Raw genomic sequence first — 27,100 nt, forward strand, 5'->3', positions numbered from 1 at the left:
CTCTTAGATAGCTTCATCCACCAGAGAGCAGACAGCAGAAGCAAGAAGAACTACAGTCCTGCAGCCTGTGGAACAAAAACCACATTCACAGAAAGATAGACAAAATGAAAAGGCAGAGGGCTATGTACCAGATGAAGGAACAAGATAAAACCCCAGAAAAACAACTAAATGAAGTGGAGATAGGCAACCTTCCAGAAAAAGAATTCAGAATAATGATAGTGAAGATGATCCAGGACCTCAGAAAAAGAATGGAGGTAAAGATTGAGAAGATGCAAGAAATGTTTAACAAAAACCTAGAAGAATTAAAGAACAAACAAACAGAGATGAACAATACAATAACTGAAATGAAAAATACACTAGAAGGAATCAATAGCAGAATAACTGAGGCAGAGGAACAGATAAGTGACCTGGAAGACAGAATGGTGGAATTCACTGCCGTGGAACAGAATAAAGAAAAAAGACTGAAAAGAAATGAAGACAGCCTAAGAGACCTCTGGGACAACATTAAACACAACAACATTCGCATTATAGGGGTCCCAGAAGGACAAGAGAGAGAGAAAGGACCCAAGAAAATATTTGAAGAGATTATAGTCGAAAACTTCCCTAATATGGGAAAGGAAATACTCACAAAATCCAGAAAGCACAGAGAGTCCCATACAGTATAAACACAAGGAGAAACACACCAAGACACATAGTAATCAAATTGGCAAAAATTAAAGACAAAGAAAAATTATTGAAAGCAACAAGGGAAAAATGGCAAATAATATACAAGGGAACTCCCATAAGGTTAACAGCTGATTTCTCAGCAGAAGCTCTACAAGCCAGAAGGGAGTGGCATGAAATACTTAAAGTGATGAAAGGGAGGAACCTACAACCAAGATTACTCTACCTGGCAAGGATCTCATTCAGATTCGATGGAGAAATCAGAAGCTTTACAGACCAGCAAAAGCTAAGAGAATTCAGCACCACCAAACCAGCTCTACAACAAATGCTAAAGGAACTTCTCTAAGTGGGAAACACAAGAGAAGAAAAGGACCTACAAAAACAAACCCAAAACAATTAAGAAAATGGTCATAGGAACATACATATCGATAATTACCTTAAACATGAATGGATTAAATGCTCCAACCAAAAGACACAGACTGGCTGAATGGATACAAAAACAAGACCCATATATATGCTGTCTACAAGAGACCCACTTCAGACCTAGGGACACATACAGACTGAAAGTGAGGGATTGGAAAAAGACATTCTGTGCAAATGGACATCAAAAGAAAGCTGGAATAGCAATACTCATATCAGATAAAATAGACTTTAAAATAAAGAATGTTACAAGATACAAGGAAGGACACTACATAATGATCAAGGGATCAATCCAAGAAGAAGATATAACAATTATAAATATATATACACCCAACATAGGAGCACCTCAATATATAAGGCAAATGCTAACAGCTGTAAAAGAGGAAATTGACAGCAACACAATAATAGTGGGGGACTTTAACACCTCACTTACACGAATGGACAGATCATCCAGACAGAAAATTAATAAGGAAACACAAGCTTTAAATGACACAATAGACCAGATAGATTTAATTGATATTTATAGGACATTCCATCGAAAAACAGCAGATTACACTTTCTTCTCAAGTGCACATGGAACATTCTCCAGGATAGATCACATCTTGGGTCATAAATCAAGCCTCAGTAAATTTAAGTAAATTGAAATCATATCAAGCATCTTCTCTAACCACAATGCTCTGAGATTAGAAATGAATTACAGGGGAAAAAATGTAAAAAACACAAACACATGGAGGCTAAACAATACGTTACTAAATAACCAAGAGATCACTGAAGAAATCAAAGAGGAAATCAAAAAATACCTAGAGACAAATGACAATGAAAACACGACAATCCAAAACCTATAGGATGCAGCAAAAGCAGTTCTAAGAGGGAATTTTATAGCTATACAAGCCTACCTCAAGAAACAAGAAAAATCTCAAATAAATAATCTAACCTTACACCTAAAGGAACTAGAGAAAGAAGAACCAACAAAACCCAAAGTTAGCAGAAGGAAAGAAATCATAAAGATCAGAGCAGAAATAAATGAAATAGCAACAAAGAAAACAATAGCAAAGATCAATAAAACTAAAAGCTGGTTCTTTGAGAAGATAAACAAAATTGATAAACCATTAGCCAGACTCATCAAGAAAAAGAGGGAGAGGACTCAAATCAATAAAATTAGAAATGAAAAAGGAGAAGTTACAGCAGACACTGCAGAAATACAAAGCATCCTAAGAGACTACTACAAGCAACTCTATGCCAATAAAATGGACCACCTGGAAGAAATGGACAAATTCTTAGAAAGGTATAACCTTCCAAGACTGAACCAGGAAGAAATGGAAAATATGAACAGACCAATCACAAGTAATGAAATTGAAACTGTAATTAAAAATCTTCCAACAAACAAAAGTCCAGGACCAGATGGCTTCACTGGTGAATTCTATCAAACATTTAGAGAAGAGCTAACACCCATCCTTCTCAAACTCTTCCAAAAAATTGCAGAGGAAGAAACACTCCCAAACTCATTCTGTGAGGCCACCATCACCCTGATACCAAAACCAGACAAAGATACTACAGAAAAAGAAAATTACAGACCAATATCACTCATGAATATAGATGCAAAAATCCTCAACAAAATACTAGCAAACAGGGCTTCCCTGGTGGCTCAGTGGTTGAGAGTCCACCTGCCAATGCAGGGGACGCGGGTTCGTGCCCCAGTCTGGCAGGATCCCACATGCCGTGGAGCAGCTGGGCCCGTGAGCCATGGCCGCTGAGCCTGCGCTTCTGGAGGCTGTGCTCCACAGCAGGAGAGGCCACAACGGTGAGAGGCCTGCATACTGCAAAAAAACAAAACAAAACAAACTAGCAAACAGAATCTAACACCACATTAAAAGGATCATACACCATGATCAAGTGGGATTGATCCCAGGGATGCAACGATTCTTCAATATAAGCAAATCAATCAATGTGATACACTATATTAACAAATTGAAGAATAAAAACCATATGATCGTCTCAATAGATGCAGAAAAAGCTTTTGACAGAATTCAACACCCATTTATGATAAAAACTCTCGAGAAAGTGGGCACAGAGGGAACCTACCTCAACATAGTAAAGGCCATATACAACAAACCCACAGCAAACATCATTCTCAATGGAGAAAAACTGAAAGCATTTCCACTAAGATCAGGAACAAGACAAGGATGTCCACTCTCACCACTATTATTCAACATAGTTTTAGAAGTCCTAGCCACGGCAATCAGAGAAGAAAAAGAAATAAAAGGAATACAAACTGGAAAAGAAGAAGTAAAACTGTCACTGTCTGAGATGACATGATACTATACATAGAGAATCCTAAAGATGCTACCAGAAAACTACTAGAGCTAATCAATGAATTTGGTAAAGTTGCCGGATACAAAATTAACACACAGAAATCTCTTGCATTCCTATACACTAAAAATGAAAATCTGAAAGAGAAATTAAGGAAACACTCCCATTTACCATTGCAACAAAAAGAATAAAATACCTAGGAATAAACCTACCTAAAGAGGTAAAAGACCTGTATGCAGAAAACTATAAGACACTGATGAAAGAAATTAAAGATGATACCAACATATGGAGAGATATACCATGTTCTTGGATTGGAAGAATCAATATTGTGAAAATGACTATACTACCCAAAGCAATCTACAGATTCAATGCAATCCCTATCAAATTACCAATGGCATTTTTTACGGAACTAGAACAAAGAAATCTTAAAATTTGTATGGAGACACAAAAGAACCCGAAGAGCCAAAGCAGTCTTGAGGGACAAAAACGGAGCTGGAGGAATCAGACTCCTTGACTTCAGACTATACTACAAAACTACAGTAATCAAGACAATATGGTACTGGCACAAAAACAGAAACATAGATCAATGGAACAAGATAGAAAGCCCAGAGATAAACCCATGCACCTATGGTCAACTAATCTATGACAAAAGAGACAAGGATATACAATGGAGAAAAGACAGTCTCTTCAATAAGTGGTGCTTGGAAAACTGGACAGCTACATGTAAAAGAATAAAATTAGAACACTCCCTGACACCATACACAAAAATAAACTCAAAATGGATTCGAGACCTAAATGTAAGACCGGAAACTATAAAACCCTTAGAGGAAAACATAGGAAGAACACTCTTTGATATAAATCACAACAAGATCTTTTTTGATCCACCTCCTAGAGTAATGGAAATAAAAACAAAAATAAACAAATGGGACCTAATGAAACTTCAAAGCTTTTGCACAGCAAAGGAAACCATAAACAAGACGAAAAGACAACCCTGAGAATGGGAGAAAATATTTGCAAACAAATCAACGGACAAAGGATTAATCTCCAAAATATATATAAATAGCTCATGCAGATCAATATTAAAGAAAGAAACAACCCAATCCAAAAATGGTCAGAAGACCTAAATAGACATTTCTCCAAAGAAGCCATTCAGATGGCCAAGAAGCACATGAAAAGCTGCTCAGCCTCACTCATTATTAGAAAAATGCAAATCAAAACTACAATGAGGTATCACCTCACACCAGTTAGAATGGGCATCATCACAAAATCTACAAACAACAAATGCTGGAGAGGGTGTGGAGAAAAGGGAACCCTCCTGCACTGTTGGTGAGAATGTAAATTGATACAGCCACTATGGAGAACAGTATGGAGGTTCCTTAAAAAAACAAAAATAGAATTACCATATGATCCAGCACTCCCACTACTGGGCATATACCCAGAGAAAACCATAATTCAAAAAGACACATGCACCCCAATGTTCATTGCAGCACTATTGACAATAGCCAGGTCATGGAAGCAACCTAAATGCCCATCAACAGATGAATGGATAAAGAAGATGTGGTACATATACACAATGGAATATTACTCAGCCATAAAAAGGATCGAAGTTGGGTCATTTTTTGAGACGCAGATGAATCTAGAGACTGTCATACAGAGTGAAGTACGTCCAAAAGAGAAAAACAAATATTGTATATTAATGCATATATGTGGAACCTAGAAAAATGGTACAGATGAACCAGTTTGCAGGACAGAAATTGAGGCACAGATGTAGAGAACAAACGTCTGGACATCAATGGGGGAAAGCCATGGCGGGATGGGGATGGTGGTGTGATGAATTGGGCGATTGGAATTGACATGTATACACTGGTGTATATAAAATGGATGACTAATAAGAACCTGCTGTATAAAAAAAAAAGGTGCCTTCTTGATAAAATGTTTAAAATAAAAATGTAAAAAGAAGCAATAACAACATTTACCTCACCATATGTGTGGTTTTTCTAGGAACACTTTTTCCTTTCTTCCACACCAAATTGTTCAAAGAAAAAAATAATATATGACAATATATAGCTGGGCTCTTCCAGTGGGGCAGACACTGTGCTAAGCATTTTTCATATTATATTGCTAACCCTTCCTATAATGAGAGTGTTAGTATCCTCACTTTAAGGATGAGATTACCAAGAATATTAGTTTACTGGAGCTGCCATAACAACGTACCACAAAATGGGTGGCTTAAAACAACAGAAATGTTTTTTCTCACAGTTCTGGGGTCTCGACATCCAAAATCAGCCCTGTTAGCAGGGCTGTACTCTCTCAAGTTTCTAGGAGAGAGTCTGTTCTGTGCCTTTCTCCTAACTTCTGGTGTTGCCAGGCATCCTGAGTTTTCCTTGGCTTGCAGTTGCATATTAATTCCAGTCTCTGCCTCCATCCTCACGTGGTCATCTTTCCTGTGTGTGTCTCTTTCTGTGTCCTTTCCTCTTCTTATAAGGACATCAGTCATATTGGACTAAGGGCCCACCCTACTGTGGTATAACCTCATCTTTACTAGTTACATCTGCAACAACCCTATTTCGAAATAAGGTCACATTCTGAGGTTCTGGGAAGGACATGAATTTGGGGGGATGCTATTCAATCCAGTGCATGGAGACTTAGGTCAACTTCTGTGTGTTGAGCTGCCCAGTCTGGTTGGAGCCAGGATTCAGGTAGAGTTGCCATCAGACCCTGTCCTCCTAACTGCTTCATTATTCTGCACATGTCCACTCACTCATCACTACATAGCTCCTTCCCTCCCTGTCTATGTGATCTGGTTTCCAGTCCCAGATCACTATTAACTCTTCTCCTAAAGTCCTCATCTTCTCGCTCCTTCACCTTCTTCCAGCACTGGTGACAGCGTCCTCCTCCTTAACCACTCTGCTGCCTTAATTATCTGGCAACACTATCTGAGTCTCACCTACATCCCAGGCCACATGTTCCCTCTTGCATTGGCTCATTTTATTTGTCCTATGCCCTAAATGTGGGTGGTTTCCAACTTTCATTTCTCTGTTCTCTCCTCCACATTCCTTCTTTGATGAATCCTCCCTCATTCTCTTGGCTTCAGCTGTCGCTTCTATATCATTGGCTAGTAAATCTATGTCAATCTACTTCTTCATGCTGTCCTCTTCCCTAAGTTCCAGCCTCATACCTCCCAATTCCTTTAGACAAGAAGTTCTACCATCATCTCTGACTCAGATTGCTCAAGATCAGGTAGTTTTCTTTTTTGGAAAGCTCTTATTGGTCCTTCCTATTTGCGATGACACTGCCCTCATTACCTCATGGAAGGATCACTACAGCAACGCCCTGGCTACCTTGCCAGATGCCAGTCTCCACCCTTCCCAAGCACCTTTCATAACCTTGCCCAACTAATCCTCCCAAACCAATTTTCATCCTATTATCCCTCTGCTCAGCAATTCCCTATGTTCTTCATGTTTAAAATCCTTTGACTTCTCTTTTTCACCATGCTCACCCAGTATTATTTCCTATGGCTTCCAACGCTAGTACGGTTAATTGCTCCTCTGCAAACCTGAATGTATTCTCATCTCCATACTTTGGCTTATGTTGTCTACTTAGCCATTTATCCTTTCAAATCCTGTGTCTTCCTTCAGGTCCCAAATCAAATCAACTCTCTAGGAAGTTCTCTCTGACCATTTCAGCTTCAGTTCATTTCAGTGGATCCCCAAGAAGGGAATGACAGAAAAGTTGTCATAAATGCAAGATATACTCTCTCTCTGTATCCTCTGTTCTTAGCTTCTTTGTTTACTTTTTTTTTCCATTTCTCTCTCCCCCATCTCAGAACTTCTAAAAATCAGCATACGCATCACTCTGCACTGTCTTGTTTTATTACTTTTACTCTGTATCTCTTCCCAACTACTTTACCAGGTAAAGGAGGGCAAAGGCCACATGTCTTTTTTTTTTTTTTTTTTTGGCTATAACACCCATATCACCTAGCAAATGTTGAATATTTATTGAATAATTTTTGTTTGATTCACTTAATTTAATAAAGTTTCACAATAGTTTGAGAGTGTGAAGAAACCAAGTTTCTAAAACATAATGTGTCCTACAGACTGGTTTTCTAAGCTAAAAGTATTTCACCCAACGTAGAGTCTGCAATATGACTAGTAAAGATAATTTTCTAAATCATGTGATGAAAAATTAATATCAGGACATTTTAGGGTTGTGTTAATTCTCTGCTATCTTTGGTTTTCTAGACATATCCTTAGAGCTACACTAACCAATACAAATTATATTGGTAATACTGGAACTTTTTTATTAGCAATGTGAGTGAATTTTCCCTCAGTCACTAAAACTATGTCATGTAAATTTATGCTTCACCCAAGGCAAATTTCTGAAAACAGAACTCATTGACATTCAGAAGCCAAAAAATCTCAAGTGCTTTATTCTCACAGTATTAAAATTATTGACTACCTTGGAAATAATAGTAAGACAAATAAAACTTGATTTCCTTTCTAAGAACAACGCAAAGGAATTAGAATTAAAAACATCTGCAGGAGTCACTGAATATCAAATCCTATGCATTTTCTGACAATGTGCTCTCTCAAATCAGGAAACTATACATAAAAGTTTGACATTGATGTTTCAAAAGAGCAAAGACGATCTAGGTAACCCTACAGTCAGCACCTTAGTGAGTGAGCAGGGAACACTACAAGTTTACAGCTAACATGGACCCTCAGATGGAGGGAGTAGATCAGAGAAAGGCCATCATCCAAAGCCAAAGGATATACTGATCACGAATATGTTAGTTGTTTAAGGGATGAAACTTCCCATAGTCCATACTCATTTCTGTATTATTTGGGCCCCTTTAACAAAAACTTAATTCAACAAAAAAAAAGTTAGAAGTTGGTATTACAATGATTGAGGGGTTTCACAGAACCCAAAGGCAGGAACGCAACTGGAGTTCTGGAAGGAAGTGAAACCAGCAATTAACAGCTGGCAGAATCCAGGAAATGCTCTTGGTCCATATCTGCTTCTCCTTTTTGCATTTCCTCTTGTCTTCTTTCTCTTTGAAGACTCCGTTTCTCTGGCCTTCAGTCCACAGTGTGTGCTACAATTGCAGGCAAACTTTACTCTGGACTTAATTTCGGAATTCCTGTGTGAGAGAGTAATTGGCCCACTTAGTTCAGGTTGCCAGAACTTTAACAATCACTTGTGGCCTTAGAACAGATTATCTACTGTAAATTTGGCTGCCTAGAGATTGCTTCTGTGGTTTTTCTTGTAAAAGGATACTTAAAAATAATTTTGAAATGCTCAGTTTTGTGACCTGCCGTAAATTTCATCAGGGGCAAGAGAACAACTAAACATATGAAATAAATTTAAAGTAACAGTTTAAATTTAAAATAAAATTTGTTCCATGATTGCTTCCCTGAGTCATGCTTGTTCAATAGTACAGTTACATTTTAGATAGGGGATTGTGAAATGGACCATTGCCATGGAAGAAGAGTCATTTATGAGTTTGGCAGATACTCCAGAAATAGATGTCTGTTGGAAGTGCAGTTTGGATGTAGCTTACAGTTAAAATTTATGTCTTCAGGAAATGCAATTACAAGTGTCATAAAAAGATGTTAAAATGAAAACTAATATCATCATATTACATGCAAACAAAAATAAAATCTCAGAGTCTTGGAGAAAGAAAATTACATGCAAAATAATATTAGATTAAAAATGCAATATACAATTTTATGACACTATATACAGAAGATTAGAAAGACCAACCCAAAAGGTCAACTTGGGTGATTTCTGGTTTTCTTGTGTAATCATGGGTAATTTTGTTTACTTTATACTTTAACATATGAGTTGTCATAAGTGAAAAACTATTGCTTTTAAAACTTAAAAAGGTTATTTTTATAAAAAGAAAAATAACACTTTTGCAGTAGGAATATTATTATAATAGTGGAAAAAGTGCTTTGATAGGCTAATGTATAAATAGAAAAGAACAACACATCAGATTAGTGTATTGAACAAGAGTAATGCTGAAGAACATCCAGGTTCCTTTTGAATAAACATTTCCCAGTTGAATATCTAATTATTCCAGTACCTTTCATTAGAAAGATTTTCCTTGTCCCCCAATGTATTGCTTTGGTACCTTTGTTGGAAATTAATTGATTTTACGAGTGTGAGTCTATTTCTGGGCTCTCTATCCTGTTCCATTGATGTTTCTCAGTCCTTATGCCAGTATCACACTGTCTTGATTAATGTTGCCTTAGTAAATTTTGAATTCAGATAGTGTAAATCCTCCAACTTTGTTCTTCTTTTTCAGATTTACTTGCGTCTTCTAATCCATTAACATGGTACATATGTCCATTTATTGGGGTTTTCCTTAATTTCTCTCAGCAATGTTTTGTAATTTTTAGTGAAGAGGTCTTGCATGTTTAATTCACTTCTAAATTTTTATGTTTTAGTTGCTATTGTAAATGAAAAATTTTAATTTTATTACCATTAAATCAGTAAGTTATAAAAGAACAATTGATTTTAGAATATTGACAATGTATCCTGCAACATTTTAAAATTTGCTTATTAGTTCTAGTAGTTGCTTATAGGTTCCCTAGAATTTTCATACAAACACATTAAGCTCTTTACTTCATTTTATTGCCCTAGTCCACTGGCTGGGGCCTCCATTGCAACGTTAAGTGGAGACATCTTTGCCCTGTGTCCAGTCTGAGAGGAAAAACTCTTATTCTCTCACCACTGAGCATTATATTAACTGGAAGGTTTTCATAAATATCCTTTTTTTTCCTGGCCATACCGCACAGCATGTGGGATCTTAGTTCTCCACCAGGGATCGAACCCATGCCCCCTGCGGTGGAAGTGTGGAGTCTTAACCACTGGACCGCCAGGGAAGTCCCCCATAAATATCCTTTATCAGGTGAAGGAAGTTCCCTTCTATTTCTGGTTTACTTAGATTTTTTTTGTTAATATAATATCATGAGAGTTTTTTAAATTTGTCAAGTACTTTTTACACATCTATTGAGAAGATCCTATGATTTTGTTCCTTTTATCTGTCAATACAATGAGTAATATTGATTGACTTTTAAATGTGAAACCAACCTTGCATTCCTGGGATAAACTCTACTTTGTCATGGTATATCATTCTTTTAATATATTGCTGGATTCCATTTGTGAATATTTCGTTAAGGAGTTTTGCATCTATGGTTATAAAGGATTTTTTTGTAATTTTCTTTAAAAAAATAAAATGTACATTTTGTTTAGATTAAAACACATTGTACAACATTTTTCTCACCAGAATAACAGCAATAATTTCTGTATTATTTTTATATAAGCAAAAAAAATTCCTATTTTTCCCAGGTAATTTTTATAAATCAAAACAAGGCAGAGCTTCCCCTGGTGGCGCAGTGGTTGAGAGTCCGCCTGCCGATGCAGGGGACGTGGGTTTGTGCCCCGGTCCGGGAAGATCCCACATGCCGCGGAGTGACTGGGCCCGTGAGCCATGGCTGCTGAGCCTGCATGTCCAGAGCCTGTGCTCCGCAACGGGAGAGGCCACAACAGTGAGAGGCCTGCATACCACAAAAACAAAACAACAACAACAAAAAACAAACCAAAAAAAACAAGGCAGTAGGTATGGTCATGGAGAGAAAAAACAGTCAAATAGATGGTCAGTAGCCTTGGCTTCTGATTCTGTCTTGACCATGAAACAAAAGTGTTCAATGTACACCTGCTAGAAAGACTACACTCAGCTAAGGTATAAATTCGACAATGATTGTAAATAACATCCAAAAGAAGAACCACAGTGGATTGCTTTCTATTCGAACTTCAATTTTCTACTTAATGGAGACAAAATCTACATTGCAATCTCTGTTTGGTGATCTCAAGGTTTATTCTACTTGTTGGTAATTTCCTTAACTGCCCATTACAGATTTTTAACCACATACTAAAACACCTACTATTCAATGGTCAGTCCTGAGCTTTATCGCAGTATTTTATGAAATATATTCCTTCTCCCCACACCTCTCCAACATTTATTTCCTCAAAGAACTGGAAACTAATACCTAATAATTTGATTCATGGCAATAATAATGTTCTATTTCAAGTGACTCAACTAAAATCTCCCCAGAGTACCACCAAGAGAAATCACAGAGAAATGAAATGTTCTTTCAATGCTGTCTTCTGAAATGAGAGGTTTTCAGAGAATAAAAGTTCAAACAGCAGCCATTTAACCAGCAGCTTATCAATGTTTAATGCCTTCAATGGAAGGCTCAGAAGCAAATAGTGATTGAATGGCCTACATACACCTTAGAGCTTTTCCTCCAAATATCAACTGTAAGGATAAAACCAATTTTTAAAACTTCTCTTAGGTATTTTCAGTGTTCTTTTTTTTTTTTTTTTTTTTTTTTTGCGGTACGCGGGCCTCTCACTGTCGTGGCCTCTCTCGTTGCGGAGCGCAGGCTCCGGATAAGCAGGCTCAGCGGTCATGGCTCATGGGCCCAGCCGCTCCACGGCACGTGGGATCCTCCAGACCGGGGCACGAACGCGTGTCCCCTGCATCGGCAGGCGGACTCTCAACCACTGCGTCACCAGGGAAGCCCCCAGTGTTCTTTTTAAAGTACTTGTAGGAAACTCTGGCTTAAATTCATAGTTTGATATATGTGTCTACCATTAAATTAAGATCATATTTTATATCAAGATTTATGTTAAACAAAGTAAAGTTATTTGACCTCTGGTCTGTTGAAATATTTCTTAATTATGCTTAAGATGCTTTCATCTAATTTCATTGCTCTCATTCTCAAACTTCATCAAGGAAGAATACACAGGACCTTCAGCCATGCATAGACATTAAGAAAAATATTGAAGTGAGACAGGTAGGGGGCTTTGTACATGGTTAATGGAAGTTCTGTGTCCTTTTCTCTGTTTTGTTTGATTCTCCAACAATGAAGGTTGGCAGAGAGTGTGTTGGGAATGGATAAGTCACTTTGGTACATGTTGGCATGGTGTTGAATGTGAGCTGTTCCAGGACTGGTGCTATAAGACATAAGCATTTAAGAACTGTGAGGTGCCCATACATTTGTTTTCTACATCTGTCTCCATTTCTGCTTTGCAACTAAGATCATTTGTACCATTTTTCTAGATTCCATATATATGCATTATTATACGATATTTGCTTTTCTCCTTCTGACTTACTTCACTCCGTATGACACTCTCTAGGTCCATCCACATCTCCACAAATGACACAATTTCATTCCTTTTTATGGCTGAGTAATATTCCGTTATATATATGTACCACATCTTCTTTATACGTTCCTCTGTTGATGGACATTTAGGTTGCTTCCATGTCCTGGCTATTGTAAATAGTGCTGCTATGAACATTGGGGTGCATGTGTTTTTTTGATTTATGGTTTTCTCTGGGTATATGCCTAGTAGTGGGATTGCTGTATGTATGGATACCAATGGGGAAAAGGGTGGGGTGGGAGGAATTAGGAGACTGGGATTGACAAGTATACGTTATTGATACTATGTATAAAATGGACAACTGATGGGAACATGCTGTATAACACAGGGGAACTCACCTAGTGCACTGTGGTAACCTAAATGGAAGGGAAGTCCAGAAGGGAGGGGAGGGGATATCTGTATGTGTACGGCTGATTCATTCTGTTGTGCAGTGGACGCTAACACAACATGGTAAAGCAACCATACTCCAATAAAAATTAATAAAAAAAAAAACTAAGAAAATTTAGAAAAAAAAGAACTTGTGAGGTGCTATTGTAAGAAAATATCTTTAACATCCTGCATAATGTCTTTCATTGTTGGGATACTAATTATTTGTTTATACTAATTCTTAATGGTTAGTTGAGATTATCTTGCTGAGCCCAGAGGAAGTTCCAGGAAATTCCATTTAAATATCAAGTTTGGTGCTCAATCATGGCTTTCTCAAATCAAAATTTACGACAAACATAAATATTTTCCATCTCTTCATAGAGTGCAACTCTACTGCAAAGAAATATTGGAAATGCGGCCCTGGAAGTTTTTTCCAAAGGCTATTTTAAAAAATAGGATATTTTTATGAACAACAATAATAATTAAAACAAAATCTGTTAATGCACTACAGAGAACAAAAGCTCAACCAACTATAAAGTTATTCTATCTAACATTCGTTAGATTCGTATCATTATTTATACCATCTAAACACAAAACGAGTATTTACAGGAGTTCTACAAAATTTTCAAAAGCATCATACCCACCTATTCATTGAGACTGGCAAAATTCCTTCAGTTCATGTGCCTTTTATCCTTCACTGTTCTGAAAGAGGACAGATATTACATTGTTAAGTTCTAAAGTAGTTGTGATCAACAGAAAAAAGAACAAACATCTTTAATTTCTCCCAAAGCAACAGATACTCCCACAACAGACGCTGCTTTTGACAACTACGTATTTAAGGCAGAGGAAGAATAGACTGTGTAGATATTTTGGTGTTGTTTCTCTAAAAGTCTAGTTACCATGAGTTGCGTTTGGGAGAAAGTCCACTAGACATAATCTAAGCCAGACCACATCAGTGCTCCATGTTTGTTCCCCACTCTTCCATTATCATAGTGTGAAAGTTCATAGCCAGAATTTCTGCATCAACTTCAGAAGGTAGAAAGCTCATATTCCTCTGTCTGGATTGAGATTCATTGATGAACCTCACCAGTACTGGTGATTGCTCCTCCCCTACTATGTCCATCTTATTATCAGTGATAATGGAAGAGGTGAGTCTCTCACTTCCCTGTTTCTCTCCAATGGCACTCTTGCAGTGTCCAGCACGTATTTCTGCTGTGTTTTCAAAAGGATGGATGTGTAACTGCTACTGTCTCGAAGCACTTTCTCAGAACTGCCTCACCAGAATATCCTCTGCACTCCAGCAGGAGAAAAGATATCTTTAGAGATTTTGTCAGCTTCATGTTAATCCAGACTTGTGCTTTATAAAAATCAAACTTCAGATGAAGATTTTAGCTGCTCCTTGTTTTCTTTCTCTGCGAAGTTTAAGGATAAAAATGCCTTCAAATCTTGTTCTTTACCTTCTTCCTCTGCGTTGGAGTGGTGAGGATTGCTATGGTTTCTTTATTTCTGTGTTTGTTCCTGTTCAGAAGTTTTACCATTTCTTTTTCTGTTTGTGTTCTTATTTCATGATCACTCAGTTATTTTACTAATTTTCAATGTCTCCACGTGGATTGTTCAGATGACTGGTGAAATCAACTACTGCTGGCATAGCATAATCTCAAAGAACTCCTTTTTAAGTACTCGTTCTACAAACCATAGGTTTCTTAAAGCATTTGGCAGTAATGTTTGCTTAGCAGATCAGGTGTTTTATCTTCTAAGTCACATATCTTACATTTCTTCACCCACTTCTGGCTTCTGTCCAGATCTTTCAGGAACCTAAAGAAAGTCAGATTGGACTGCATTATCTTCCATGTTCAGTTGGGGGCTGTGCAAAAGTTTGATATTGTCGCCCACCAGCCAGCCAGCCTGCTCTTCCCTCCCCTTCCCCCAATTCAGGCAGGCTTGTTTGCCTGTTGGTAGTGGAGGAAGGAAACTAAATTAGGTGGGCAGTTTGACATGACCGGTGTTTTAATTTTCTTTTTTAAAAATGTCTGTGTCAGATTTAGTATCAGGGTCATTCTAGCCTCATAAAACACATTGCAAAGTGCTTCCTCCTCTTCTGTTTTGGAAAGCATTTGTGTAAGATTGATCTCTTACCTAAATGTTTAGCAGAGTTCACCAGTGAAACCGTCTGACCCCGATGTTGTATTTGAGAAAAGATTTCAATAACAAATTCAATTTACTTAATAGATATAGGGCCAGTAAAATTTCCTATTTCTTCTGTGCCTGTTTTGGTAAGTTGTTTTATTCATAAATTTCATCTAGTTGTTGAATTTATTAACATAAAGTTGTTTACAATATCTGTAGCATCCGTAGTATATTCACACATTTATTCCTGATATTGGTAATTTTTCTTATTTTTTTCTTTATCAACCTATGTAGGGCTTATCAACTTTGTTATTCTCTCAAAAAGAAAAAAAATTTATGTGTTAATTTTCTCTTTCATTTATCTATTTTCTATTTCATTGATTTCTCCTCTTTACTATTTCCTTCATTCTACTTACTCTGGATTTACAGATCTTCCTCAACTTACAATGAGGTTATGTCCCAATAAACCTACTGTGAGTTGAAAATATCCCAAGTCGAAAATGCATTTAATATACCTAATCTACCAAACATCATAGGCTAGCCTAGCCTACCTTAAACATGCTCAAAACACTTAACAGTAACCTGCAGTTGAGCAAAATCATGTCACACAAAGCCTATTTTATAATAAAGTGTTGAATATCTCATGTGATTTATTGAACACTGTACTGAAAATGAAAAACAGAATGGTTGTATCAGTTGTCTACCCTGTGATTGTGGCACTGACTGGAAGCTGCAGCTTGCCACCACTGTCCAGCATCCCAAGAGAGTATCATACTACATATCGCTAGCCTGGGGAAAGACCAAAATTGTAAATTCAAATCCTACTGAATGGACATTGCTTTTGCACCATTGTAAAGTTCAAAATTTGTAAGTTGACCCATTGTAAGTTGGGGACCGTCTGTACGTTCTCTAGGTCTTACTGTAGACTCTTAGGTCATTGATTTTATACCTTTATCCTTTCCTTATCTAGGCATTTAAAAGCTATAAATTTTCCTTTAGCTGTAGCTCACAAATTTTAATATGCTATATTTTCATTATAATTCAGTTTGAAATATTTTCTAATGTATCTTGTCATTTTTCCTTTACCCATAAATTATTGACAAGTATGTTGTTTAATTTCCAAATATTTAGGTTTTGTCCCTCCTACATATCTTATTGTTGTTGATTTCTAACTAATTGCCTGTGATCGGAAAACATAGTCTATATTATTTCAATCCTTTAAAATATATTAGAATGTGTTTTATGGTCCAGCAAATGGTTTATCTTGGTTAATATGCCATGTGCACTTGAAAAGAATGTTTATCCTGCAATTGTTAGGTGTAGTGTTCTATAAATGTCAATTAGGTGAAAGAAGTTATGGTATTACTGAGATCTTTTGTCTATTTGTTCTGTCAGTTGCTAAGAGAAGACTCCACTGTAATTGTGGATTTGTCTCTTCCTTTAATTATGTTACTTTTTCATCTGATGTATTTGAACCTCTTTTATTAGGCACATACATGTATGATTCTTATGTCTTAATAAATTTATCCTTTTTATTGTTCTAGTGTGTCTCTCTGTATCTCTGGTAATACTCTTTGCCTTGGCATCTGTTATATCTCATGCTAATCTACCTATTCCAACCTTCTTCTGTTTTCTGTTTGCATGATTTATCTTTTGATATCATTTACTTTCAACCTGTTTGTATTTTTATATTTTAAGTTCATCTCTTATGGAGAGATTATGTTGGGTCTTATTTTTTTTATCTACTCTGAGAACTTCTGACTACTATTTGGAGTGTTTAGTCCATTTACATTTAATCCAATTATTGATATGGTTGAGTTTGGACCAACCATTTTACTAGTTGTTTTCCTTTGGTCCCATCATTTTTGTATTTGTTTTTTGATTCTCTGTTCCTACTTTCTTAATTTCTTTTGATTTAATTGAATCTTTTTGAGAATCCCCTTTCAAGGGATTGTGGCATTTCAGTTATATCATTTTGCATTATTTCAACTGGTTGCTCTAGGAACCACAATATATACAAGTAGCCTTAATTTTTCACATTTTTCTTACATTTAATATTGGACCATTTCATACAAAATATAATAATCTTTCAAAAATATAGATTTTTAAGCTCCTTTATTTTTTAGTTGTCTATATTTCATCCACAAATATTATAAATCAAACAATAAAATGTTATAATTTTTGCTTAAACAGTCATACATATTTCTAAAAAACTACAGAAAAAATCTTTTATATTTAGCCACACATCTATCATTTTTGGTACTTCACTTTCCTCTGAACATTTGAATGTCCCTTTGGCATCAGTTTTTCTCAACTGATGAACTTCTGTGGTTTTTTTGTACTGCAAGTCTGCTGATAAAAAGTTCTCTTAGTTTTCATCTATCTTTATTTTGCTTTCATTCTTGAAGGATATTTTCACTGCACTGAATTGACTTTTTTCTTCTTTCAGCATTTTAGAGATGTCATTCCATTATTGTCTTGTGTCCAGTGTTTCTGACAACAAATCATTGTTAAATCATATCATTCCACTGCATGTAATAAATTAATCTGTAGCTAGTCTGCAGTTGCTTTCAAGAGTTTCTTTTAAACTATGGCTTTTAGAAGTTTGACTCTGATGTGCCTAGATATGCTTTTCTTTGTCTTTTTCCTGATTGGGGATTACTGGACTTGTTAGATGTGTAAATGCGTGCCTTTCACCAAATTTGGGGAAATTATCACTATCATTTCCTTATATTTTTTTTCTCTCTTATTCTAAGACAGCAAGTACACAAATGTTAGACCTTTCTATGGTGCCTGCATAGCTCACTGACACTTTTTATTTTCTCCAAACTTTTCTTTCAATTTTTCAACTTAGACACTTTCTATTGATCTATTTTCAAATTTACTTACTCTTTTCTCATTTCGGTCTGTGTCAAGCCACTTTGTAAAGTTTTAATTGTAAATACTATATTTTCCATTTCTAGAATTTTCAATTGGTTCTTTTTTGTGGTTTCAGTTTCTCTGCTAAGATTTTCTATTTGTTAATCATAAGTGTGTTTTCCTCTAAATCCTTGAGATGGTTATAAATAGTTGCTTTAAAATCCGTATCTGCTAATTCTAACATCTGGGTCATCTCAAGGTCAGTTTCCACTTATTGCCTTTCTTTTAGATTTAATTGGCCTATTTGAAGTTTACCCCATGTGTATGTAGTTCAGGGATCAACCAGAGATTTTGGCCAAGTTTATATACAGAATCCCCCTCTCCCCACCATGTCTATCGCTTTCACCTTTCCAGGATTCCAACCCCCCTCAGGTTCCAGCTGTGTGGTGTCCCCAAACTCTGACCTATGGCTTTCCAAGCCAGTAAGACTATGGATTTCTATTAGAATTTTAGCCACTCAGCAAGCTGAAACTAGGGCTTAGCCTCAAACAAAAATCTGTATCAAAACAGGAAAATTACCCTGTGCCATTTACTTCTTTCAAATATAGATTTACTTCGTTTCTTTTAGTTCTGCTGACTGCCTTCAACTTATTATATTTTGTATTTTAGTTAGAGTTTATAGTTGTTCTCTGAGAGTGAGTTGACTGATAGAAGCTACTTTTCCACTACTGGAAATCTATTTGCATTACTTTTTAATTCACTGAGAAATCAGAGATTACTAATTAGTTTTCCCATTACCTCTTGTAGCAGTTGCCTGGTGTTGGTTGTAAGTAGATTTTCTTCGACTCTACCAGTGTAAAATGTTTAATTTATTCTTTTTTTTTTAAGAGATTCTCTCTTTTTAAAATTTATTTATTTTAATTTTGCCTGGATTGGGTCTTCGTTGCTGCACACGGGCTTTCTTCAGTTGTGGTGAGCGGGGGCTACTCTTTGTTGCGGTGCGCGGGCTTCTCATTGCGGTGGCTTCTCTTGTGGAGCACGGGCTCTAGGCACACAGGCTTCAGTAGTTGCAGCACGTGGGCTCAGTAGTTGTGGCACACGGGCCCTAGAGCACATGGGCTTCAGTAGTTGTGGTGCACAGGCTCAGTAGTTGTGGCTTGTGAGCTCTAGAGCTCAGGCTCGGTAGTTGTGGCTCATGGGCTTAGTTGCTCCGTGGCATGTGGTATCTTCCTGGACCAGGGATCGAACCCGTGTCCCCTGCATTGGCAGGCGGATTCTTAACCACTGCACCACCAGGGAAATCCCTTGATTTATTCTTTGATTGATTGGTTGTGTTTATCCCCACATATTTATCAAGGATCTGCTATGTCCTAGGTACTGGATACATAAAAGTGAATAAGGTACAGTCTCTGCCCTCACAGAGCTCAGAGTCTAGTGCTATACTTTTATTACAGTAGTGACTAGAATACATATAGAACATTTCAATCATCCAAAAAGTTCTAATGGACTGTCTTGGTGTAGTGGAAGAGAATGATATGAAAATGCATCACTAAAATACAGCGTGAGAAAGTATAAGAATAGAGTTGTATATAAGGTATGGCAGTTGAGCAGAGGTGATACTACTTACTTGTTATTAGAAAGATCCAAAGGGGAAATGATTCTTAAGCTGAATTTTTATTGATTAGAAGGATTTGATCAGTTATCCTAGGAAATATAAATAGCGTATCAATAAGCTCTGAAGACTTGAAATAGATAAGGGAACTACAAGAAAACTCCTGACTCTATGTATCTATTTTAGGGTTAGTTTTACTACATAAAACTGTTCTGTAGTACTTTCTCACAGGAATTAAAAACATTTACTTAGTTAATTATATTCAAAAGAGTATATATTTTGTTTTTCTTAATAAGAAAAAGAAGAGCAACTACAGACATGACTCTGAAGCAACTGCATAATCAAATTTCAATTCACGTAGCCTATCCCTTTGCCAAGATAGTTAGTGATATTGAGGAAATAGCTGTCTGTCAACAGATTTGACTACCATTGCTTTTAGACAACTGAAAATAGTAAATCTCAGGTGTTAGAATATCAACCAGGAACTACATAAAAGTTCTCCTCCATTAGGTTTTGGACAGGTAACGTATATTTGCTTTTAAATATCTTGTTAAAACTGAAAGTTTTACTGTATAAAAAAAGTGGTAGTAATTTGTACCACCCACCAATTGAAAATGCTGCATGAATGATTAAGAGTTTCATGTCTTTGTAAAGAGTTCTAAGAACGTAATGATTTATTAGTGTTCCAACTGCTGTCTTTTTTTTTCCTTTCGTGTCTTGACAATTTTTATCATTCATTCCTTACTGGTGATTTAGTAGAAGTAGTAAGAAGATCTTAACTTGAAAATTACACAACTCCCTTATTTAAACTGCAGGCTATTTGTTCCAATTGCCATTTTACTTATTTAACAAACTTTTATTGATACCTCATTATATGCCAGATATCGTTTGAAACTGGGGGCCCCAAACTGAGGAAGCATAGTCTCTTTCTTTAATGAGTTCATAGTCTAGTGAACATATAGAGAAATATTTGCGGTAAATTTTGTAGCAGAGGGATGTTCAAGTTGCATGTGGCGGCTAGCCTAGGCAGTCTTCATAAAGAGGTTAAATTTCAGTGTGATATTAGGAGTATGTCAATTTTTAAACCTCATTAAATTGAACACATAATTTATGCATTTCAATGTATTTAAATTTTACCTGAAAAAACTGTAGAGAGATATTGAGCCCTAGTTAATAGGATTGCTTTTTACAGGGGTATGGGTTGGCAATTCTGAGAAGTCCTTCTGTGTATTGTAAGCTTAATTTTTATATATATGAATGATGTAGATATAGAAATATGTTCTTAATGTTAAGCATATTGATTGTGATAAATATACTATTGTTTATAAGGAAAAGTCCTCACAAAAATGATGTTTAAAGTATTTAGGGTAAAAGATACAATGACTCCAGCCAGTTCTCAAATAATTCATAAGATATATAAATACAGACATAGGTAGATAGATATATATAAAGAGAGAGAAAGGCAGAGAGACAGAGAGAGAATGATAAGGCAAATGAGGCACATGTAGATAACTGATGAATCTGGATAAACTTTATTTAGGAGCTTCTCATACTATTTTTGCATCATTTATCTAAATTTTAAATTATAACAAAATTAAAAATTATGGTAAGTTTCACTTATCCTTAAGATATAGAAAACTAGGGACTTCCCTGGCGGTCCAGTGGTTAAGACTCTGCGCGGCCAATGCAGGGGGCGCAGGTTCCATCCTTGGTCTGAAAACTAAGATCCCACATGCCGTGCAGCACGGCCAAAAGATTTTAAAAATATATATAGAGAGAGAAAGCTATATTTTAGAAAGAAAACATCACTTCCACAATAATAACAAGAAAGTGCAAGATAAACTATAAAATTATAACTCTTTTTGAACCCGTCAGAGAACTAAGTTTGCAGGATAGCCAAGAAGTCTGAAATTTAAAGAAGACAGGCCCTTCTAAGGATATAAGCACTGTCACACCTGGGTCAAAGCATGAGAGGAAGAGAAGTTGATGCCATATAAGGAAAATAAAAGGGAAAGTGTAGGACAGACAATATTTGAAGCGCTAACAAAAACAACAACGTAAGGAGAAAGACTTCAAGATGCACATCCAGGAATTACAGGAAACCCCAAGCAGCATAAATGTGAGAAAAAGACATCCACCTATAGACAAATAACAGTTAAACTGCTGGAACCCAAAGATAAAGAAAAAAGCTTGAAGGCAGTCCAAATAAAATTACAGCAGATTTCTCATTAGAATATATACAACCCAGAAGATAATGGAGTGACATCTTTAAAATACTGAAAGAAAAAAGAAAAACCTACCAACTCAGAATTCCACATAGATTCAGAGAACTGCCACTTCAGGGAAGTTTTCAGAAGTGCAGTTGTCAGGTGCACACTGGATGTCCCCTCCAAAGCCGAAGACGAATCGCTGCATCTTGAAGCCCCACCTCAGAGAAGGAAGCACGGTACCGCGTAGGCCTCTTTGAGTTCTAGAGGCAATTCCTTCCACAGCTAAGAACACATTGGGTGGCATGATGGCTACCAGCTTTGAGTGGTGCCTGAAGCAGGAAAGGGCTCTGCAGTAGATGCAGACCAGGATGCAGGCCTATAATCTGTGAAAGGTTAGTTGGGAGGCAGAAGAATATGTTAGGAAGGGTCTCAAATTGCAGTGTTGCCCTGCAAAAGTCTCAGCCAGCCCAACGGGAGGTCCAGAGCAAAGATTGCCTGGTGGAGGGTTTCCACATTGATCAGAAATGGCCTAGGCCCTGGTACCTCTACTGGGCTCATACACTGGCTCGAGACTGCCTCGTAAAAGCACAGCCTCAGCTCAACTGCTGTGGTGGATCCCAGAGGCCCTCAGTCAAGGCTATCAGCTAATTGTACCTCTCACAGCTCATCTGCCAGTTCTTTCTTGAAGGGAGACCCGAGTAGCACCTCTGCGTGATGGCCATACCTGCCCTTTGGAAATAATTCTCTCTCTGCTTTCTACCAAGATGCTGGTGCGTGTGTCTGTGTCTGTGTGTGTCTGCATGCTCGTGCAACTGGCGAAGATTTATTTAACACGTTAAAGAAGGGACTAGCATGATGACAATGATAGTTTAAAGAAGGAGAGGAAGAACTATTATATCTAGTCGGTGAATGAAAAGAATGCTGAAATAAAATTACAAATTAGATGGAAAGTGATCATTGTCCTATAAAACAATAAAACCACAATCTGTAGGATTTACTTTTTCTACTGGACAGGAATAAACTGCAATATATAGATCTTCTATAAGTGAACGTTAACTTTACAGAGCCTTTACAGAACTTTACTAATCAATAGTAAATAATCAAACAAAGTTACCTTCCCCTAAAACAGTGGTTCTTAATGGGGCCAGAGTTGCAGTCCCCCACCGAGATATTTGACAATGTCTGGAGACATTTTTAGTTATTACAACCGAGGGGAGGGAGGGAGGGGATGCTACTGACATCAAGTGGGTAGAGGCCAGGGATGCTGCTAAACAGCCTACAATACACAGGACAGCTCTTACAGCAAAGGTTACCTGGCCCCAAATGTCAGCAGTGCCCAGACCGAAAACCATGTACAGATAGCACTTCACATGGCTTATTAGACAATGCTCCAGTATGACACAGAAAGGACATATGAAGCACAGTTTTAATGTCTCTTGACCTCATTCCCTTAACTGTAAAATTGGGATAATGATAGTAGCAACCTCATGTAGTTTGGGGGAGAATTAAGTAAAACAATTGTCGATTGTATTTTTACACAAATGGCCACCAAATATATATCCCATCCCAGGTGGGGTTTACGTTCCCTCTCCTTGAGCCTGGGTGGCCCTCTGTAACTGCCTCTTTCAGTGGGGCACAGCAGAGGGGATACTGCATGACTTCTGAGGCTGGGTCATAAAAAGCAATGCAGCTTCCCCCGGCCCTCTTCGTTGGGATCCAACCTGAAAGAAGTCTGGGTATTCTGGGGAATCAGAGGAGGGTCTACAGAGAGGGCTCTGTAAAGTTAACGTTCACTTATAGAAGATCTATACATTGCAATTTATTCCTGTCCAGTAGAAAAAAATAAATCCTACCGATTGTGCTTTTATTGTTTTATAGGACATTGATCGGTTTCCATCTAATTTGTAATCTTATTTCAGCATTCTTTTCATCCACTGACTGGATATAATAGTTCTTCCTCTCCTTCTTTTAACTATCATTGTCACCGTGCCAGTTCCTTCTTTAATGCACTAAGTAAATCTGTGTGAGTTGCACAGACACACACAGACACACACACCAGCATCTTGGTAGAAAGCAGAGAAAGAATTCTTTCCAAAGGGCAGGTATGGCCATCATGGAGAGATAGGGAGAGGTGCTGGGTGTTCCAGCCCCAGCTCTTGCAGTCTCACCAGCTCAGCCACCAGACGTGAACAAACGAGTCTTGGAGATGCCCCAGTCACCATCTGACTGCAATCTCGTGAGGAACCTCCAGCCAGAGCCATCCAACGGAGCTGCTGTGGAATTCCTGGCTTACTGAAACCGTGGGAGATAATAAACGATCATTATTTTAAGCTGCCGTGTTAGGGGACGGTGTGTCCCACTGCAGTGGACAGCCAAAGCACCAATGCTCATCCGGCCCTTAGTGCAATGCTTGGCACATAGTTCGGGCATAATTGGTCACTTTTTTCCTGTAGTGTTAGTATTTTGTAGTTTTCATTTTTTCATGAGTATTTAATTAGTAATTAGCATTTAATTTGTAGCTTTACTCTGCGTCTATGCACTAGAGGGCACTCTTATCCGTTGGCAGATGGTCTCAGACATGCAGCTGCGGTTCTCCAACCAAGGCACCAGGGGGAGCCAGCCCCTAACTTTTCACTATCCCTTTCGGAAGGTGAGCTTGACGGAATGGAAAAAGGCTTCAGAACCAACGAATTAGCATACGTAAGGAAGACGTTTTCGAAAACCGTCGTAAACACAGTCTAAAAAACAAGAAAGCTTATTTCTGACGAACAACGCTGCCTCCAGACTGGATGTGCAGACAAAGGAGAAGAAAATCCCCACCCACACTTCTTTTTTTCCATTTTAAATGTGGTAGAGAAGGGATCTGCCATGCTATGATTTCTAAACAACGTTGTACCGAATCTTTACTACATCTAGAAACGTGGCAAAAGCAGTGTCTCTGCCGCAGTTAGCTTCTGATGGCGAGAGGGTAATTCTGATTAGTTTCACAGTGTCCCAAACAATATTTTTACCACTACTTTAACTTACAGATTTTAAAGTTCCCATTTTTTTCTAGGTCTTTATTTTATATACACAGGATTTGATAGTCTAGTGACTGTGAAAATGGACCATGATTATGATTGCAGGAAATTGGGGAACCCAAACCCTTAAAATGAATTGCCTGAACCAAATACATTGTAAGTCTCCCCCTCTTCCAACAAATTCAAAGCAGACTTTATCTATAATCATTCACAGTAACCTGAGAAGGTTGGCAGCCTGCACCGATGATGACGGTCTGCCTGTCTCTAAGTACCTCCTGAAGTCTGGCCCTCCCCTGAGGGGGCTCAAGTATAGCCGGGGCTTGAATGGAGCAGGGGTTTTGAGAATAAAGAAAGGTTTATGGTGAGCTTATCTGATTAGAGCCTTACGCTGTGAGGTCAGGACTCTGCAGGCTGGTAGATTATAAATCAAAGGGGACTAGAGTGGGAGAGAACTGAACTCTGAAGAGCTGATTCTTCGAGGGTGTCCTGTAACTGACTCAGCCCCAGCTCTAGCTGACCTACCGTCTTGATGATCAACCACAAGGGATTTGATCAACTCAGATCCTGTTATTTTGTTTTAATCCCCACCGTAGGGATTAAAACAAAGCCAAAACAAACACAAATGTATGGTAAAGGTAGTAGAATGATGTTTCTATCTAACACATGTCTGTAAATGATGGGATTGCTTTTCGGGTATAACTTATGGCAGCGTCTCATCACTTGGTGTTCAGAGGATGTATATGTAATATACTTATCTATAACACACTAACAAATGCTGCGCTCTTTGGCTTAACCACAAATTGTGGACTATGAGACCTCAGAGTATCTCCAGTCTCTCAGCTAGTAATGGAAATTTCTAGAGCATTTCATAATGCACTCCTAAGAAGCCCTAAAGCTCCCCAAAACCACTTTGTAGACCCGAAGTAGCAGATGTGACATACCCAGTGTACTCTTTAGAAGCTGCGTGGCTGGGTCCCCAGGTCACTGATTCTGCCCGTGAAGAAATGGTGGTGGATGACATTAGGGTGCATCATTTAAAATTCTATGAGAATTCGCAGGACAAGGGAATAACTTTGAGTTGGGAAACTTTAAAGGACTTCATGGAGGACAGCCCCCCAATTAGGAGTAGGGTTGGGCATACAGTGATGGAGTGAAGGGTACTCTGGGCAGGGCTGGGTAAGCTGAGGCATGAAGGCAGAAGTGAGTAGGTATATTTGGGAACAGTCCAGTCTAACTGGAGCATTATATGAAGGAAAACAGCAGCAGAAGGGCCTAGAAAGGAAAGATTTAAGTCCTATATCAAAGTCAGAAATTTTAATCTAGTGAGGTAGGCCAGCTCTATCCAATAGAAACTTGTGCAATGATGAAAATGTTCCAAATGGGAGCTGTGAAATATGGTGGCCCCGAGATACATGTGGCTATCAGATACTTGAAATAGGCTGGTGCAACTAATGAACTGAATTTTTAATTTGGTTTAAATTAATTTATTTTTTTAATTTTTATTTTTTTACATTAGGGTTCATTCTTTTTTAAAATGTTAATGGAGTATTGTTGATTTTCAATGTTGTGTTAGTTTCTGCTGTACAGCAAAGTGAATCAGTTTTACATATACATATATCCACTCTTTTATAGATTCTTAATAGTCATATATGGCTAATGGCTACCGTATCTAGTAGTGCATTTCCAGACAGTGGAGAAAGGACATGATCAGAAGGGTGCTTCGCTTTAAATGACCTGAAAGCCAACTATAAAGTGGATTGTAAGGGAGGTACTCTGAAGATAGAGTCTTATGATGCGACAGAATCAATACGTGGGCCAGTGGGGTTTTTTAAAAAAGTAAAATAAAAAAGGTTTTTTCCAAGAACAAACAAAACAAAACACATAACGGATCCTGTTTAAATGAGGAGGCAGGAACAGTCCCTGTGAGGGGCCACACCACTTTCTTGCCTTCTGTAGGACACCTACAGAAGTCCTTGAGGAATCTCCCTGGGATTTCCAGGAGCTGTTCAGAACTCAGTTTGTTAACCACTAAGCCAGGTCAAAGGTAGTGGGGAATTCTACCAGGGTAACAGGGATAAAGAAGAGGAATAAATGTGAGCAATATTATGGAGGTGGAATCAATAGATCTTAGTGTCTACTTGGGTATAAGGAGTAAGGCTTAAGTATCTGCACATCTATTTTTTCATTCATCTAAGTCCAAACATTGGTGTCATCTGGAATTCCTCCCCATTACTCAATCATCGCAAATATGATAGGTACACAAAAATAAATGTATTGAATGG

The 27,100-nt window shown here is 37.6% G+C and overlaps 1 protein-coding gene and 1 pseudogene across 3 annotated transcripts in view; one reads left to right on the plus strand and one right to left on the minus strand.

The window, feature by feature from the left end:
* Positions 1 to 27,100, plus strand: part of NEDD9 (neural precursor cell expressed, developmentally down-regulated 9) — a 300,840-nt gene that overhangs the window by 10,705 nt on the left and 263,035 nt on the right. The window lies entirely within an intron of this gene.
* The window catches only part of LOC101286546 (52 kDa repressor of the inhibitor of the protein kinase-like), a 38,049-nt pseudogene continuing 23,226 nt past the window's right edge, over positions 12,278 to 27,100 (minus strand).

This window comes from Orcinus orca, chromosome 10, assembly GCF_937001465.1.
Source record: "Orcinus orca chromosome 10, mOrcOrc1.1, whole genome shotgun sequence".
Classification (NCBI taxonomy): domain Eukaryota; kingdom Metazoa; phylum Chordata; class Mammalia; order Artiodactyla; family Delphinidae; genus Orcinus; species Orcinus orca.